Source organism: Malaclemys terrapin, chromosome 9 (genome assembly GCF_027887155.1).
Source record: "Malaclemys terrapin pileata isolate rMalTer1 chromosome 9, rMalTer1.hap1, whole genome shotgun sequence".
Lineage (NCBI taxonomy): Eukaryota > Metazoa > Chordata > Testudines > Emydidae > Malaclemys > Malaclemys terrapin.
This window is the reverse complement of record NC_071513.1, coordinates 13,274,467-13,286,791: the sequence shown is the minus strand read 5'-3', so window position 1 is coordinate 13,286,791 and position 12,325 is coordinate 13,274,467. Positions and strand designations below refer to the sequence as shown.

Sequence of the window (12,325 nt, the reverse complement as noted above, 5' to 3'; positions counted from 1 at the left end):
GAGGACACTTGGCCTGTTCTCCAGAGTCCCCTAACCCTAACCCCAGACATGGACGAGGACTGGCCCGGAGTACCCGCTGCGGTTTACCCCAAGGAGCCGGAAGAGGCCTGGAGGCCGCAGGTACCAAACCCCGGGGAGGCAGGAAGTAGCCCAGGGGCAGCCCGGGAACTGCTGGCTGCAGAGCCCGGCGCGGCTCAGTCGGCGTGTTGCGGCTGGATCCCCGCCGACGCAGGGGCAACCAATCCTGCCCCTGCCAGCGCCTTGGGCTGGGACGCGGGGGAGGAGGGTGGGACCGCGTCCCCCTGCCACCCCACCCTGGGTGGCTGACCCCCTACACGGTGCAAGGAGGCTCTAGCCCAGGACAGGAACTGTTTGTTGGCTGGCCACCGGGTCATCCAGGCCAGGGCCCGCCCTTGAAGTCTGGTTGTTTGTGGGGTGCTTGGGCCCCGCCCAGGCCTGAGCCACCCCCGATACAGTGTGTTGAGGGGCTGACCACTTGAGCGACCTCAGCCCAGCAGCGCCGGCTCTACCATTTTTGCTGCCCCAAGCAAAAAAAAAAAATACGACGCTCGGACTGCCAAAGCGAGCAAAAAGAAAACCAAAAAAAAACCCCAACCACTTGGACTGCTGCCACCCGAACTGCCGAAGCAGAAAAAAAGCCAACAACAACGCTCGGACTGCCGCCGCCCGAACTGCTGAAGTGCAAAAAACAAAAAAGTCGCCCGGCCTGTGCCGCCCCAAGAATGGACGGAATGCCGCCCCAGGCATGTGCTTCCTCCGCTGGTGCCTGGAGCCAGCCCCGCAGCCCAGGCCACAGCCTGGTTGCGACAGCTGATTGCTGAGGTGGGGCGGCTGCTCCACCCCCATGCAAGAGGGCGCTAGAGTAGGCCATAGCGGCTGCAGAGGCTGGTAGCCAATCAGAGAAGGGCCAACTGAGAGCCAATCAGGGCCGAGATTAGAGCCAGCCAATCAGGGCTAAGCTAGGCCCTATATAAAGGCTGCCCAGGCAAGCGGCAGGCAGTCTGTCCTAGACCTTCATGGGAGAAGGTCTGTCTTCAGAGCAGGAGACCAGCATCTCTGAAAGAGCAGTGCTGGGCAGGCTGAAGGGAGCATACTACAGCTCCGGCCCAAGACCTGCCAGACTGCGGGCCCTGATAGAAAGGGCCTAGAGGACCCAAAGGGGAAGTGTCCCAGGGACAGTTGGACAAGGGGAGAGCAGGGAGGCTGCCACTGGAGGATCCCTGGGTTGGGACCCAGGGTAGTTGGTGGGCCTGGGTCCCCGCCATTCCCTCTTGTACTGCACCTGGCCATGCGGTGGCTGAGTCAAACTGCAACCGGCCCTTGAGACAAGGGGCTAGACTTTGGGGGTTTTGGTTGGCCACTGAGGCAGGTGCAAGGACTGTTGCTAGCCTGCTTCCCCCCTCCCCGCCAGAAGGAGATGAGGATGGATTAGGGGGCACTGCTGGAGGGAAGTGGCCTGAAGAAGGACACCGTCAACCAGACTAGGCAGATTGTGCCATGTGGAGAGACCAAAATGCTGGAGTAAAGAGACTTCTATTGGAGGGCCTGGGTGGCTCGGCTTGCCGAACAGCAGAGGGAGTTGTTCTGGCTGCTGTGGAGGTCGGCACCCAGACCGAACAAGAGATCCGGCACCGAGGGCGAGAGGCCAGGAACGCTGAACTGCTTCGCCTGTAGGTGACAGGGACACTAAAGGAGGGAGTGTCCCTCCTGGGAGGGGGCAGAGAGGCCCCACCCAGAAAAGGCACCCCCTGTGAGAGTAACAGGGGGGGCCCCCAGCTTGTTGGGTCTGTGGGGAGCCAGGGCACCTGAAGAGAGAGTGCCCCTACAGGACTCCCAAGGCCCGGGCCAGCCCAGAAGGAAGGGCTAGGGCCCAAACAAGCAGGAGTAGGGATGTGGCAGGGGGAAGACCCAGAAAGTGCTTCCACTGCCACCAACGGGGACATCTAAAGAGGCACTGCCCCCTGAGGCAGAAAGGGGGAGTGTCTGAGACAAGGGCTCGGTCAGAGACTAGCCACAGAAAAGAGGTGGTGAAGACGGAGGCCCCCAGAGAGAAAGGGGCTGGGGCAGAGAGGCCCTACCGAAATGAGGGAACCCACATAGGAGCCAGGAGGGCCCATGTAGGAACCCAAACAGAAGTAGGAACCCAAGTAGGACCAGGACGTTCAACAGTGGGAACCCAGACCCTACAGCTGGTAAGCCGCTGGCTCCAGACTTTGGAGGGCCTGTGAGAGGAAAGGGATGCCCTGCAGGCCCCACTATGAAGGAAGCTGGGGTGATAGGGACCCCTTTCCTCCCCTCCCCCGTGAGCATTTTTTAAGGGGGAGGGTTTGTGGTGGGACAGCTACCCCACCCCCATGTGAGAGGGAACTAGAGTAGGCCAGAATGGCTGTGCAAGCCGTCTTCCAATCAGGGAAGGGCCTAGTGAGAGCCAATCAGGGCCGAGATTAGAGCCAGCCAATCAGGGCTAGGCTAGGCCCTATATAATGGCTGCCCAGGAGAGCAGCGGGTAGTCTGTCCCAGAATTTCATGGGGGAAGGTCTGTCTCCAGAGCAGAAGACCAGCATCTCGGGCTGGGCAATACTGCATCTGGCCATCCGATGGCCGAGACAAATTGTAACCGGCCCTTGAGACAAGGGGCTAGACTTTGGGGGTTGCGGTTGGCTACCGAGGCAGGTGCAAGGACTGTTGCTAACCCCCGCCCCTGGAATGGGGTGAGGATGGACTAGTGGGCACTGCTGGAGGCAGTGTCAAGAGGTGAGCAACGTGGCTCCAGATCCCAACGGAGGAAAAGGGACGGATGGGACGCTGCCAGCAGAGGGCATTCCCCATGGACTGAGCTAATTCCCAGAGCGACCAGCGGGAGGCGCAATGCTGGTGAGTCCCAACCCTGTCAAAACCGCCCAGCCCTATTGTGGGCCCACTGCTACCCTGCAGACTCTGGTCAGGACCAGACTGGGCCAGCTGGAGTGGCCTCCCTCTGATTGGGAGAGCGAGAAGGGGAAATGGAGCCCCCTGGCACTCACAGAAACGCTCTCCCCTCACTGTGGAGCAGGTTCTTCCCTCTGCCCCCCAAATTCCTTCATACGGGGCAGGACCTCTTTCCCTTGCACCCACTCCCCTTCTCCCTTTCCTTGGTCTACCCCCGCTCATTCCCGTTGCGACCAGGCAGAGCTCTCCCTGCCCCATATGGTGCAGAAAAGCCCTTGTGTCAGGGCCACAGCCCCACTGGAGCTCAGAAAGCTCCACTTTTGAGGAGGTGGGGGTGGGACAGAGGCTCAGGGCTAGCTTCACCTTCTGCCCTTTATTCTCCCCTTGGCCCTTCTATGGGGTCTCTGGGTGTGACAGGAATAGGAGCCTCCTTCCAGCTCTCTTCCAGGCCCTGGGATCTGGCACAGCCTCCCAGACGGGCGCTTCCTGTAGCTGAGCCACGTCAGGGAGCAGCGGGGACAGGTCACCTCGTCCCAGCAATGCCGGCTCTCAAAGAGGCTTAGATGGAAGACCCCAGTCCCTCATTGAGGTAAGAGCCATTTACTTCTTGGGGCGTGTGGGTCTCTTGGGGGAGAAATGGCATCCCCGATGCATAGCCTGGCTGGGAGCTTTCCCTGTCCCTGGATCCCAGCCCTGGTACAGAGCCCTATTTCTCATCATGATATCCTCATTTTATTCTCAGAGGTGGTGTCCAGGATCCTGGAGACTGTTTCCTGCTGCAGGAGGTTTGTGCGGGGAGAGATCACTCACTGTCACGCCCCAGGGGTCTCCAACCCGGGTCTGCAGGGTTCATGGGAGCAGCCACACTCCAACCCTCCACCTGGAAGCCTGCTGAAAATTGCTTACCTCGGACCCATGAAGTTCAGCCCCAGTTTGAGGCTCCACTCCTGAGGTCCTATTGGAGGAGTCCCAGGAAAGCTCACTGGCCCCCTGGCCCTGCGTAAGACAGCAGCAGGAACACGAAGCTGACTGAACACCAGGCCTGCTCCCGGTTCTGGACCGTGCGCTGCCTGGTTCTGCTGCCGCTCCCCTGGCTTGATTTCCTGGCATCTGAGTTGTGGTGGTGATAGCAAGTTTGTCTTTTGCTGCTGATCTTCCAGTATCCTGACCTGGCTGACTCTCAGCTCCTGTCATGTGAGTGTGGACTCTGGCTCTGACCAGTAGGTCTGGCTGCACTTGACCTAGCCATGACATTGACTTTGGTACAACTTCTCCATTGCCCCTTTCTGATCTCCAGCAAGATACACCAGTCCCTTGGCTCCCAAAGTCCCAGTTGCCCGCTATTCAAGGGCTGAGGGGTAGTGCTTGTATCGCCCCACCCCAGCTGCTTTTCCTAGGGGAATCTCCCTAGAGCAGAGGAGAAATCTGCTCTTTTCTTAGGATCAGTCCCACTCTGGCCTCAGCTCAGCTACTTTGTTTACCTGGGGTCAGGCACCACTTTTGAAGCCCTTAGCGTGGGGGTGGAGGTGGGAGCAGAGGCTGAAGCTCCAGCAGTTTCCACCAAAGAACACCCCCCTGTCTTTCTATGGTCCGGCTAGGGCCCCCCATCCATCCTGGAGCTGAACACCAGATGGGAGCTGATGGATTGTCCTTGGTGGGCCATGTTCTTGTGTGTGATGAGAGGTCCAGGAGCAGATGCACCACGCCTGGCCAGGACCAGGCTAAACAGCCTGTAATGCTAGGTGAGTCAAACCAGGGCCACAATACAGACACCCTGGGCATCCATGGGGACTGAATCTGGGCCCTTCACTACCAAGAGCACAACTGGTTCCAACTTGAGTCATGACGCTGGTGACCCCTGCCAGCCCCTCTGAGGTGGGTCAGTATTATCCCTGTTCGCTGGGGCATAGGGATAGAAAGCAACTGGCTGCAAGGTCACACACGACGTCCCTGACAGAGGCAGGAAGGAAGTGGGACTGATACCAGTCCAGCTCCAACCGCTAGACTCCACCCACTTCCAAAGTCCGAGAACCCAGGAGCCCTGACTCTGACACTAGGCCTTAAATGACAAGACCAACCTCCCTCCCACTCAGGAATCCATAGAAGGGACCAACTGCTGAGCTCCCCTTGGCAATGCCGCTGTCAGAGACCGTTGTGCTAGTGGGTGCCAAGTGCCTGAGCAGGGAACTGCTTGAGAGCCTCCTAGAGACTCGCAGGTGTTTGACTGTGACCCTCAGGGAGCCGTGGCAAGAGACTCTCCGGCTCTAACAAAGGGTTTCTGTTCTCCTAGACAGTCAGCCAGTGAGGCCAGTTTGTAGAATGTGGAAGAGCCCTTTGGCGAGGCATTGGAGGATTCACCATGAAGGTGGCAGCAGCGGCAGTGCCTGGGGTCCCTATGGGCCAAGCCTCAACTCCTGCCAATCCAGGCTAATCTCCCCCTGCTTTCAGCAGCGCTTGGCTTTAGCTGCTGGGCCTGTGAGCCTAGACCAGGGGTCTCAAACTCAAATGACCACGAGGGCCGGCTGAGGACTAGTTCATTGGCCCGAGGGCCGCATCACTGACACCCCCCCCCTTGCTGCCCCCAGTCCTGCCCCCAGAGGGGGCAGGAGGAGTGGCAGGAGCTCAGGGCGGGAGTTGAGGTGCAGGGGGCTCAGGGCAGGGAGAGGGAGAGGTGAGGGAGGGGGTTGGGGTGCAGTAGGAGGCTCTGGGCAGAGGGTTGGGGTACAGGGTGCAGGAGGGAGTGTGGTGTGTGGCAGAGGGTTGGGGTTCAGATGGGGCTCAGGGCAGGGGGTGGGGGATGCAAAAGGGGGCTCAGGATAGGAAGTTGGGGTGCAGGAAGGATGTAGGATGTGGCAGGAGGTTGAGGGCAGGGAGTTGGGGTGCAACAGGGGGTTGAGGTGAAGGCAGGGGGCTCAGGGCAAGGAGTTGGAGGGGTGAGGTAGGGGGTTGGGGTGCAGTAGGGGGCTCTAGGCAGGGGGTTGGGGTGCAGGAGGCAGTGCCAGGTGTGGCAGAGGATTGGGGTGCAGTAGGGGGCTCTAGGCAGGGGGTTGGGGTGCAGGGGGCAGGAGGGAGTGCGAGGTGTGGCAGAGGGTTGGGGTGCAGGCAGGGGGCTCATGGCAGGGGGTTGGGGTGCAGGGGGCAGGAGGGAGTGCGAGGTGTGGCAGAGGGTTGGGGTGCAGGCAGGGGGCTCATGGCAGGGGGTTGGGGTGCAGGATGGCATTGGCCTGTGGCCTGGAGCTGCTTACCTAGAGAAATAGCCCCGCAGGCCGCGTGTTGGAGACCCCTGGCCTAGGCAGAGCACTCAGGTATTTCCATCAGCCTGCTCAATGGCAAATGCAGCCACCCAAAGAAGTGAAGAAGAATGGAAGTGAAAGAGTAAAACTGGACCATCCGCTGAGCTGCTGCAATCGAGTGAGCAGAGCCGGGGAGAGAAGAGGGAGAACTCGAAGGTGGCTGGCGGCAGTAGGGAGGAGAAGCAGTTTGGGAGCCAGGAGAGGAGAAATAAATAGTTAATGACAAATGCTGCCGGCTTTCTCTTGTGTGGTGAAGGGTTGAAAAGGGGTCTCTTTACTGTCAGACTAAACTTTAAAATAGCTGTGTATGGGCAAGGGGGGGTGTCTATAAAGGTAAGAGGTCACTCTAGGGGCTTGAAGTCCCAGATTCTGGGGCTATTGCAACTCCCTCAGGTGGTAGCAGGAGTGAGCGCTTGTCCTCCTTTTCTGGACTAACCACCAGAAAAAGGACACGATACATGTGGCCAAGGAAAGACAGAGGCAGTGTTGCCTGTTAACATGGCTCTTGTGGGGGAGCACAGCAGGTTACTTTGCACTAGGTAGGAGCCACATGTCTCCAAACCTGCACCTCCCGAGGCTCCAGAGACTTCGCTCCCGATCCCAGAGCGTCCTCAGAGTCCTACAGTGCCAGATGGAATCTGGCCTCTCCCCCCACCTCAGCAGTCCAGAAAAAGTTATTTGTAGACATGTTCTGTGTCCTCTCTGAGGCCAGCTCGCCCCCCCGCCTCTGATAGCTGTTGTGTGAGGCCCACTACAGACTGGGGCAGAAGTTAGTTTGTTCTGGAACAGCCTTCTAAGAGGAGCAGTGAGGGCAAAAAACCTAACTGGCTTCAAGACTCAGCTTGAGAAGTTTATGGAGGGGATGGGATGACGAGACTGCCCACCATGGCATGTAGCCGATCTGTAACTGCTAGCAGCAAAAATCTCCCCAGGCGGTGATGGGACACTAGATGGGGAGGGCTCTGAGTTACTACAGAGAATTCTTTCTCAAGTGTCTGGCTGCTGGGTCTCCCCCACAAGCTCAGGGTCTAACTGATCGCCATATTTGGGACTAGGAAGGAATTTCCCCCAGGTCAAATTGGCAGAGACCTGAGGGGAGGGGTCGCCTTCCTCTGCAGCACGTGGCACAGGTCACTTGCAGGTTTAAACTAGTGTCAATGGTGGATTCTCTGTAACTTGAAGTCCTTAAACCATGACTGGAGGACTTCAGTAACTCAGCCAGAGGTTTGGGGTCTATTACAGCAGTGGGTGGTGAGGTTCTGTGGCCTTCAATGTACAGGAGGTCAGACTAGATGACCTTCTGACCTTAACGTCTATGAGTCTTATTGAGTGGTTCACCCTTCATCTAAAGAACCCAAACCTGGGAAATACCAGACAGGAGACCATCAAACAGGAGTAAAAAGCAGTAAAAAGCCTCAGCAAAGAGCTCCAGGATACATAGCAGGGCTCATGTGGCAGTGAGTTCCAAAGACAAAAGGACCCATTCATAAGATCACGTTATCTGAAGAAGCCACCCCAGAGACAGCTGCACCTCAGCGCTGGGCGAGCCATCCCCATGTAGTGTTGCTGTGCTGCTTTTCCTCAGCTGTTCCACCCCAGAGGTGACTGCATCTCAGCCCCAGGTGACCATTACCCAGCAGTGGAAAGAGTTCAATATTCAATAAGGGTTTTTGTTTTCAGTTCTAAGAAATGCCTCATTTCTGAGAAGAGGCAGTTGGGATGTCATTCCTGGATGGAGAGGCAGTGGTCACATCCAGAAATTCACTAGGGGGTGTATCTCTGGCCAAGCTGTCCGGCCCCCCAAGTTGATCACAGTTCCTGGCACTTTCAGTGCCTTTTAAAGCACGTGCACTTCCAGACCCTGCTGCTCCAAAGAGCCCGTGGGGGGATCTGGGGAATGAAGATTCTCTGCACCCTCCAGTCTCTCTCACTTGCTTTTCCAGCCTGGCCCCATCTCTCCGGGCCTCTCTCTGCTCCCCTCCCACATGCACTCTGCCTCCCACCCCCTCGCACTACAATGTGAGAGCAGGGCCGCCCCACCCACCTTCAAACTCCCGCCAGCTGGGCTGCTGGAAGGATAAGACACACGGAGTTACGCTTTTGTTTCTCAGACAAAATTTTGCCTGCACGGAGAGAAGCGGAGATTTGGCCGGGTAAGAGCAGGAGGCGGAGGGCGTGTGGAGCCCATCCCCCCTCAAGGAGCAGGATTGTCCCCCCCACTCTATCACCCTCCCCCGCCAAGGGGCAGGATCGTCCCCTGTGCTCTATTCCCCCAGGTTGCAGGATTGTCCCCCGCAGTCTATTCCCCACCCATGGGGCAGGATCGTCCCTGCTTGTTCCCCATGTTTCACCCTCCCTAACTGTGCTAGGGCATTGCCAAGTCACATGATAAGTCCTGGCTCTCTGTGGGGTGGAAATTCCCTGCAGCTGCGGGTGGCGGGGTGGGACAGGGTCAGTTCGGACCTTGCCCTCTGTCCAGCAGAAAGATAGGCTCAGACAGCGGCTAATCTACCCCCAACGCTGGGTCTGGCTCATGGCGTGATTTGAAACACTGTCAAACTCTGACCAGTTCAACCAGCTAAAACCCGGGCAAACCCTTGGGCCTGTGGAATCCCCCAGAACAGTGGCTTGTCTTGTGTTAGCCGCGATCGGGACATTTACAGACACAAGCTAATCTATGGAAGGAGAGCCGGCCCCTCAGATGTTCACCCCCCCACACACACACACACAAAAACGAGGGGTTCTATATATTTGCTTGCCGGTCTTTGGAGCCGCTTTTCCAGCCCTTGCCACTGGAGGGAGAAGCTGGAAAAGGGGCTCCAAAGACCGGCAAGCAAATATATAGAACCCCTCTTTTTTAGGGGGCTGGCTCTTTCCGTGGGTTAGTTTGTGCCTGTGATGCGCACTGCTTTGCCTTATCACAGCGCAGGAATCCCATGCCTCCAGCAGCTGGGGATTGCAGGAAAACCCCAACTGCCCTGTGAATCTGGCAACTTTTTGGTGGATGAAATCCTGATAGAATTCGTCCAAAGAGGGAGGGAAACAAAATTCCCATTTTCTCTCTTGATGGGGGGTGGTGGTGTCCACTTAGGATGAAAAAACGAATTGGGCCGGCCCTGGTGCTTGCTCAGGAGACATCACTGATGGTAGGACAGATAGAGCCGGTCCCCTTTGGGGCCCATCGGTGGCTGGGAGGGATCCTAGGGTGGGAAACTGGGGAGTCTCCAGCAGAAAAAGAGGAGACTTTGGTGCTCCAGGACTAGAGCTCAGCGTTAGGGGAGTGGGGTTGGGCCAGGGCATGTTCTATCCCTTTTCTGTGCCTCAGTTTCCCCCACCCAATGCCCAGGGCTCTGTGGGGGTGAGAGGGTGAATTTGCTCTCACGCCAGCTGGAGGAAAGCTCGGCCAGTCAGCACCCAGCTCACTGCATGATGGGAAGGAAGCTATTTCCTTGTTAGGCCCTGAGCGTGGCCTTTCCTAAGGCCAAGCTCGGTGCCTCCCGGACTCGGGCTCCAGGAGCCCTTGTGTCTCCCCAGCTGCCCTCGGCAGCGAGTCTGACTGAGATCAAACTCCTCTCAGAGGCTTGTGCCCCTGCCGGGCGTGGCACTGCCAGTGATTAACCCCTGGCACATGGCGTCTGCCAGGCCGTAGGCAGCAGAGAAAAGTCCAGTGTCACCAATAGCCCCAGCGCTAGGGTAGGCTGGGCACAAGCCAACAACACGTGCTGTGATACAGTCAAAGAGCGTCGGCCATGCTCCCAGCCTGGCGGAGGGGTGGGGGGTGGGTGTCTCTCCAGGGACGCAGAGACGCTGACAGAGTGCAGGGGGCCATGGGGGATAATCAGCTGGACGTGAGCCCCCGTGCGACAGTGTGGCCAAAGGCGCTAAGGATGCCCAAACAGGGGAATCGCGTGAAGGAGCAGAGAGGTCAGTTTACCTCTGGATTTGGCGCTGGTGCGACCGCTCCTGGGGTCCTGTGTCCAGTTCCGGAGCAGTCCAAGAAGGATGTGAATATATTGGAGAGGGGGCAGAGGGGTGCCAAGCGAATGGTTAAAGGATTACAAAACATGGCCTGGAGTGATAGACCCCAGGAGCTCAAGCTGTTTAGCTTAGCAAAGAGAAGCTCCCACCTCCCAGGGTGACTTGACTCCAGTCTAGAAGCACCTACGCGGGGATCAAATATTTAATAATGGGCTCTTCAGGCTAGCAGAGAAAGCTCTAACATGACCACACGGCTGGAAGTTGAAGCTGGACACATTCAGCCTGGAAAGAAGATATCCGTGTTTACCAGGGAGGGGAATTAACCATGGGAACAATGTACCAAGGAGTGCGGTGGATTCTCCCTCGAGGTGGGATGTGTTTCTAAGAGATCTGCTCTCGTTCAAACAGGAATTAACTGGGGGCAGTTCTCTGGCCTGTTATCCAGGAGCTCAGCCTTGGTCCCTCCTGGCCTGGGAATCTACCAATCTCCGCCATGACTTCTTGGAATCCGTCTTCTCGCTCTGGTGCTGCCCGGTGGACAGGGACACAAAGTGGGCAGGTAAACTGAGTCACACAGCTTGTTCACAGAAATATTCCCATGTTCTCTCGCTCCTCCCCAGACTCTGCTGCCAGAAAGGGGCACACCTGGGCTAGAGATCAGCCGTCCTCCAGCAGAGCCCTACTGCTCCGGGTGCCAGGTCCTGACCCAGTAAGTTCCCCCCACTCAGCGGGTCTAGAGAGATGGATCAACTCCGGGAGGAAGTCACCTGCTCCATCTGCCTGGATGTCTTGGACGACCCCGTCTCCATCGAGTGCAGCCACAACTTCTGCCAGGGCTGCCTCATGGCTCACTGGTGCGGGGTCTCGGCCCAGGGCTACCAGTGCCCCGAGTGCCGGACTCCCTGCTCCAGGGACAGGATGACCCCAGACAGGCGGCTGAGAGCCCTGGTGAAGAAAATCACAGAGCCCCTGCGGGAAGAGATGGAGCTGGTGAGACCAGACAGGCTGAATCAGGGGAAAGGGACGCAGGGCGGGGACTGGCTGGATCAGGGGGTGGGGAATGGGACACGGGGCCTTTCCTCTCTAGGGGGCGCAACCTCTGATTTGGAGGGCAGGGGACTGGATGGCTCCCGGGGGGTGGAAATGGCTCAAGAGGATCTGATCTGAGGGGCAGGGACTTGTTGGTTCAGGGGATGGGAATGGGGCACGGGGCTCTCATCCAGAAGCAGGGACTGGCTGGCTCTGGGATGGGGTCCGAGCTCTGACCCTGCTCTGTCCCTGCAGCAGGGGCCGGGGGCTCAGCCAGAGCCGGGGTGCCCGGTGCAGCTGGTTCGTCTGGATGACAAAGGCAGCCTGATCCTGTACGAGGAGGCCCTGAGCCTCTGCCTGGAGCAGGGTGGGGTGGGGGACGCCCCCGTCTGCCTGGTGTCCATCATCGGGGAGCAGCGCCGGGGAAAATCCTTCCTGATGAACTGCCTGCTGCGCCGGCTCCGGAGCCTGGTGGGTGGGGGGAAGATTCTAAGGGGAGCAGGGGGCTGGAGTAGTGCGGGGGAGGGGAATGGAGGAGTCTGGAGGGGGTAAAGTCCTGTGCAGGGGCAGGGGGACGGGAGGGGCTGGAGGAGGGGGGAAAGAAATGGGCAGATGGGGATAAGGTCCCAGCCCTGTAGTTCCCTACAGACACACTGGGATGGAGTTGGGGGTGGGGGGTGTTCACAGCTTGAACCTCCTCCCCCAGGGCCTGTCTCCAGCCAGAGTGCCCAGGGCCGGCCCCAGGGAGCCGGGCAGCGGAGGAGCCAGGGCTGGGCAGGGGCGAGGGTGCCGTCAGTGCAGGGCACTCGTCGCTGTGACCGGTGGTTCTGTCCCTGCAGGTGGCCGTGTTCCTGGTGGACACCGAGGGCTCCCTGGACCTGCAGCGCCACATGGAGACCAGCATCAAGCTCTCCGTGTTGGGCATATTGCTCAGCTCCTACTGGGTGGGGGAGCTGTGCTGCGGGGGACGGGACTGAGGGCTCTGCAGGGGGTGCCGTGCTGTGGGGAGCGGGGTGAGGGGGCCAGCAGGGGGGCTGTGCTGCGGTGGGGTGAGGTGTGGGGTTGGCAGGGGGGCT

The 12,325-nt window shown here is 58.7% G+C and overlaps 1 long non-coding RNA gene across 2 annotated transcripts; it reads left to right on the top strand.

Moving 5' to 3' along the window:
- Window positions 1-1,204: 1,204 nt before the first annotated feature.
- LOC128843486 (uncharacterized) lies at window positions 1,205-5,495 on the top strand. Of its 2 annotated transcripts, XR_008446275.1 has the most exons (5): window positions 1,205-2,895; window positions 3,367-3,538; window positions 3,692-4,143; window positions 4,548-4,691; window positions 5,240-5,495. It is a non-coding gene; the product is annotated as an uncharacterized LOC128843486 (long non-coding RNA). The 2 variants fall into 2 exon arrangements; XR_008446274.1 differs by having other exon boundaries at window positions 3,692-4,691.
- Window positions 5,496-12,325: the final 6,830 nt, after the last annotated feature.